The 6,699-nt window shown below is 38.8% G+C and overlaps 1 long non-coding RNA gene across 1 annotated transcript; it reads right to left on the bottom strand.

Moving 5' to 3' along the window:
* Positions 1-264: 264 nt before the first annotated feature.
* Positions 265-538, bottom strand: LOC124306411 (uncharacterized). Its single transcript, XR_006908603.1, has 2 exons — positions 477-538; positions 265-432 (listed from the first exon to the last, which is right to left on the bottom strand). It is a non-coding gene; the product is annotated as an uncharacterized LOC124306411 (long non-coding RNA).
* Between the last annotated feature and the right edge of the window lie 6,161 nt (positions 539-6,699).

Here is a 6,699-nt window from a genome sequence, read left to right as displayed (position 1 = left end):
ATTCGCTGATGATTCTTTGGAAGATTCAGTTCGAGAAAAAAATAATTTCCCCCAACCACTTGCCCATTGCACATTTTGCATAAATGTTATCGAGCTGGCTTCGTATAGTTTTACATAGACTGCGTGTACAAATATTGGAAAACACCAGGCGTCACATATTTTCATATCAATAAAAAAATAATATTCATTAAAAAAAAAAAAATAAGTATTCGGGCTGGGAATGGTTAATTATTTTGGTTCAGCGTCCGCTAATTGAATCCAAAATTTATCAAATCTGGAGATACTTTTATTCACTGACATTCATAATTGAAACAAGAAAAATCCCAATTCTTGCATTCCAGGAAACATCTGTGCGAGCGGGGACAAGGATGCGATTGGCAACCACTTGCTCGAGCGACCGAGTATATCTATATATACACGATTGTGGGCCACCTTCGGTGCATGGCCGCCTAGGTGTCAGGTCGGAAATGGGCCACCTTCGGTGCGTGGCCGCCTAGGTGTCACGTCGACGCTCCAATCTAGCTGGTATCACGAAAAGCCGAGCGTTGGAGACCTCCCTACTCATCTCTGGTGTCACAATGTTTGTCCTCAATGGACTCCTAAACCACTTGACCGATTATAATAAAATACGCACACCATGTGCAGTTCGATCCAACTTGAGAGATAGGATAGTTTAAATCTCAAATTATAGTCGCAATTTTAATTTATTGCTAATTATTTGTCTGTTATTATTTGACAGTCACAATTATCTGTTAACTCCAAATGATTCTAACAGATGTCGATACCTTTCGACTGGGTTGAGTAAGTAATCAATAGATGGCGCTGCTATGGTAAATCTACGAACGTGTCATATAAGCTACATTTTAACAGCATAATTACCACGTGTTGTTGACGCTATAAAATTAATTAAATTCATTTTGTATTGAACGAAATACCGTACAATTCAATTATTTCCACTTTTTAAATTTTTGGTGTTAGCATAGCCGGCCACGTGTTACTTAGACTGAAGTGTAAATTGCATTCATATTATAATGAAGATAATACAGTGAAATTAATCGTGTTTTTTACTTATTTGTGCTTCATTGATCAAAACTTTATAATTTAACTAGCAACCCATCCCGGCTTCGCACGGGCATATAATAGTATAATAAAAGAAAATACACAATGTTTACAGTGAGTTTCTAGAAAAATAACATTTATATCATTACTTAATATTATTATATGCCCGTGCGAAGCCGGGTTGGGCTGCTAGTATTTTATATATATTTTTTTTTAGAACTAACTACTCCAGAGAATGTAAAGGAGTGAATGTATTATATTAAATTCATAGTTATATGCTAGCTGGTTTTTTTATAATTTTTTTTCATTCTTCTTATTCATCTTTCAAAGTTATGAAATCTCCATCCTCTTATAATAGGTGTTTTAAATTTTGTTATATTTTATAAGATTTTTCTTATTTTTTTTTTTGATATTAAAAGGTTGAGGTTTTTTTTCAAGTTTTTAATTTATATACTTCAGATACGTTCTGATCGAAAACTTGCGAAAAAATTTTGATTGCGTTTTTCGTCATTGTATCTAGGCACTTTTTTTTTAGGACATAGGTCCTAAAGATGACGAAAAGGTATCTTGACGAAGTCATCTTTTCGGCAAGGCGAAATGATGTCTAATAGATGTCTTTCAAAAGAAGACTAATCGTAGTTGACTCAACGACGTCTATTTGAAAATGTCTAATGGACATAATAATTATAGTCGACTAAAAGATGTCTATTCCAGGATGACTTTTGTCAACTTAACGAGAAGCTGTCTAAAAGACGTCTTTCAGAACATAAGTCAGCTAGCGCCAACTGCAGCGTGTGGTTAAGCAAAGATTGCAAGATGGCTGCTTGATACCTCGTTATACGAAGTGCGCGTGATTGATGTGCACGTGATTTCGTGAGCTGGAGAAAAAGTAAGTTAGATTATTATAAATATAGTTGAACATATGATTAAATAACTTTTGTTCATTATTCAATATCCGATATGTGATTATCGAGTGCTACATATAATCAATTGATGCATGTAGGGTATGATCTATCAAATCCACATAACCTCTTCTCATTTCTATTATGTCGGTTAAAAAAAGTTTTCAGATACAATTACCCGAAAAGAATTGAATATTGCCGACTAGGGAACAGATATCGGTATCACCTGAAATCTGAACGTGCAACATAATTTTATATTTTGTTTCGATCTCTACTGTGATATGTATTAATTAGATAGGTTAATTAATTTAGAGTTTATAAGGTGAGATGTTTTGATGTGATACATATTTAGATACAAGGTTGATTTGAGTTTATATCTCAAATTTAATCTTTTAAATAATATTATAGAATGCGTCCAAGTTCTATACTGGATAATAAAATCTGTATCTGACTAATTTTGGTTGACGACATTTATTTCACATTTACCGAAAACACATAATCGCATAAAAGGCGACGAAACAACGTCTTTTAGCCATGCCTAAAAAACATTTTATAGATTTGGCTACAAGATGTCTTCTAGGCATGGCTAAAAGATGTTAAAAAGTGGGTGATAAGACATCTCTTCGTCATCTTTTAGGTGACTTAACGCTTTCGCTAAAAGACGACTTGTCGAAAAATTTGTTATCTTTCAGACATCTTTCAGACAACTTTGAGCTATCTGGGTAATGTAAAGTAAAGAATCACATAAGTTTCATTCAAAATTTCATAATATATGAGCTATCGTATCTCAGAAAAAAGAACAACAAACATACGTAGAAAGTTGTTTTTATGACTCACAATAGTACACTGATAATAAATTGAAGAATGTTGGAAACCGATGTATTATACTTATGTGTTGTAACGTGGCAGTTCGCTTAGGCCTGCCCGTTACAAGAGACTCCCTGAACCCTGGGCGAGATCCCGGAATCAGGGTCTGGAAAATCGAGTTGCGGAATAATCTCAGAGAGCGCCAGAACTGGAGTCACGCACCCGAGCTTCAACAGGGACGAAATAGAGCATTGCGACCCAGATATTTCAGGCTTTTGTTTTTATTTTTTTTTCGAGTGCACCGGCTACCCTCCAGTGACCAACTCCGACACCGAACATCTTTCGAGGCAAGGCGAAACCACGACGATCTCGCGGGAAGGACACCGAGGCTGCGGAGGGGGAGGCAACGCAGATCCCTGCAGCGAGGGAATCCAAGGCGGACGCGATTCCCGCTGGCGGCCGGCGCGCCGCAGCCTCCCCGCTCACCCCGCTTACGCCCAACCAAGGCAACCGCGAGGCACCAGCTAGCGACGAGAGAGCACCACCCCGCCCAACCCCAGGACTACGTACAGCTGCGCGGGAGACGACATCGCGATCTAGCCTTAAGTTCTGCGCCGCGTAGAGACGACAGGTGCGCGGCAAGTTGCGCAATCCCCAAAATCGATAACCGATCGATTGTTGCGCATTCTTAGGGTGATGACGTCACGAAAAATTAGCGCGACGAGATCGGCGTTGCGACCATCCGAGATCACTCTAGTTCTGGCGAGTGGCCCAGGTGGTCGTTTTGTTCGAAGTAGCGTTTTGTAGTGGTTTTGCGGTAGAAAAAAAAAAAAACTGATTTCGTTGCGAGGTCGGGAAGAATGAGCCGTCACGAGGGAGTCGGCCAATTTGTACAGTGGATGTGGAGCGGTAAGCGTTGTTAACATTCTCGCGATCGAATTTCGAGGGTAATTGAGTAAAGGCTGATCCGATAAAGGATAGCCGTTTTGTAGTTTGCGTGTCGAAAAGTACTCGAAATTCGTTTGCCGATTCTTTTGCTGGGTGACCGTAGCCTGAGTTGCGCGTAAAAGAGTAACGTTAATTTCGGGGGATCCAGAAAATCGAGTCGAGCCACGGGTTGAGCCGAGACGTTATTGTCTCGAGTTTGAGTGTGACCGAAGTCCGTTACACAGGGTCATTTCACTTCATCCGGCACATCCTCGATTCTCGTGTACGTCGCGAGCAGTCACGGGGAGCATTCGAATTCGCGACTGCGTCCCGCCGTCGCCGAGGAAGTGAAGCTCGGGTGCGTGCTGATAAGAGTATGCGTTTTTAGAGGAGGATCGCGGGTGTCGCGAAGAGCCTCGCATCAATTTAGTTATTTAATATTAATTTTTTTTATTCTTCTTCTTTTTTTTGTTTGCATTATCAGTTAGTATTAAGTTGGCGATCAGCTCCATTTTGTAAAGGACGTTCGCGGGCAGCGCATCGAGTCCGATTTTGTTTCTGGTTTTTTTTATGAAGTAGGGTATTGTTAAGACGGCGACTAGCGCACGTAGGCCGTAGAGGTCTCCTAGATTTATTCACCTTTTTTTTTGTTATTATTTTTTTTTATTTTTATTTTATTTGGAGTATTTCTACCTTTCTTATTTAGTTTAGATAAAAGTAACATTGTATTTGAGATCGCGAAGGACGACTTGCGTGGTCGTATTATCATTCTTTTTATTTTTTTTTATTATTGTTATTTCTTTTTGTTTTTGTATTATCGCTGATGAAAAATATACCATTGGAATTTTATAGAAATTTAGCCACATCACGCGTTGGCGTACTTGTGTTGCAATTCTCTCGACCCAAAATTTACCCCTCCCCTCTCCGCGGTACTGAGCTACCGAGCATATGGTCGCGGTGTGTCGTATTACCGATTTCGAGGCGTGTTGATCACGCCAGGCGCCCAACAAACTTCGCGATATTGTTTCAGGCTCAGGATACCTCGCGGACGCCAAATTATTGTGCACGCGGTAAGTTCCCGGTTATTTGCTCCGAGTGACCGAGGTGCAGAAAAATCCACGTCACAGTGTATTGAATCGAATGATGTTTTCCGAGCCGATATTCTCTTCCAGTTTGAAAATCCAGACAGTGCCATGACACTGGCCTGGGACCAAACAGTCCATTGAGTTGTTATACAATGATGTGTATTTTTTTCGCTACAAAATCATCCCCTTGATTATTAGAAATTTGAAAACCGTTTTCAGTACAAATAATTTCGACACTCGTGATGATACTGCACAGATTAGAGTATTAGGATTCGATTCTGCTCCCGACTATGGCGCTGCTGTCGTTGAACGGGCGAATAATGATCAAATAAGTAAAATCTATCCGGATCGTGAACGTCCGTGAAGATTCGGCAACGCTTTTGGGTTCAACAGGCCGTTGACGGCGGGCCTCGGTAGTGAGCAAGGTGCGATGGAGGGGGGGCGCTGTACGCGATTGCCTCACGTGCTCTCAGTGTAGTTCCGTCTGTGAAGTGTATCACATCGTTGGAGCGTCTCTGTAAAGCAATTTCTGCCAACCTTTTCTCCGTAAGTACGTGGCTTCATTATAATTATTATTATTCTTATCACGTTCTTTCTATTCAGGATAATTATGGAAATATAACTTGCTGTTGCATTGCTTTATCTTGAATGAGAGAAGCAAGAGTTTATTCTCTCGAATAAAAAAGACGCATAGTATAGAGACGTAGAAAATAAGCATTTCTATCAAACTTTCAAGAAGGGACATTTGCTTTCTCGTGTTCACGGGAATTCGTTAGTTTCTACAGTAATGCGTCGAATAGACGCGTATTAAACGGTACCTTGTGGAAAAAATGGTTTATTTCACGTCTATTCAACGGTCTTGATGTCGATTCCGCGATATATTGACATAGACGATGAATTTTTTTGGAATAACAGGAAACAAATAGTATGTTTTCCGAAATAATTAGAATTACAGTTGGTTGAAAACCATGTTTGGAACAGATTTTTTTTCTTTTTTTTCTAGCGTGTACGTAGTGCCTGGCGCGTTCGAAATACTCGACCCTTATTTGCAAAATTATTGTTGAAAAAAACAATCGGTGAATAAAAAATACATTGTCTCAATGCTGAAAATAGGCATTTCTATCGAAGTTTTAAGAAGAGACATTTTGTTATCTTGTTCGCGGGAATTCGTTCGCTCGTACAGTAATGCGTCGAATAGACGCGTATTATACGGTACCTCGTGGGAAAATTGGTTTATTTCACGTCTATTCAACGACCTGCATTATACTGGTTGGGATACAAATTTCTTAATACTCATTTTTTTAATCATCATTAATAAACTTGTGCTTTTTATTTAATATTCTATTTGACCCCCATATCAGGCAATATATATTTTATTTCAGGCAAGAGCGCGTATGCTAACACCTCTCAAGTAATTCAACATTTTTTAATTATAAACTGATGCTCCTTCGATCTAAACCTACAACATTTGAAACTATGAAAAAAAATTATGAAAAAATGTTGAATCAAATCGTGAACAATAGTGTTTGAAATGGAGAATGTAAGGCAAGTAAGCCGAAAGCGCAGCTATTTCCAGCTATATGTCGAATTCCAATGAAATAAGCACCGTTTAATACGTATTGACTCGATTTATTATTATGAACTATTTACATTTAGCACGACTTTTACTTCATGAGAGGTTATGCCCTAGAATTGCATAGTGTCTTTGCAAAGCAGTAATACTGAGAAAATCAATTCAATTCGAATAGAATTTTGATTTTTATCCTCATTCAAATGTTATCTTACAACTCATGTTCAGTAAACGTTGATACAAGTATTTAAGATTATTTTAAATAATAGCATGACTATTTTGACATCGAAAAAGAATAACCTTTAATCTTCGATGGTGTAGACTCAGCGGTTCCACAATACGTCCTGTA

This window comes from Neodiprion virginianus, chromosome 1, assembly GCF_021901495.1.
Source record: "Neodiprion virginianus isolate iyNeoVirg1 chromosome 1, iyNeoVirg1.1, whole genome shotgun sequence".
NCBI classification, from domain to species: Eukaryota; Metazoa; Arthropoda; class Insecta; order Hymenoptera; family Diprionidae; genus Neodiprion; species Neodiprion virginianus.
This window is presented reverse-complemented; position numbering and strand designations above follow the sequence as displayed.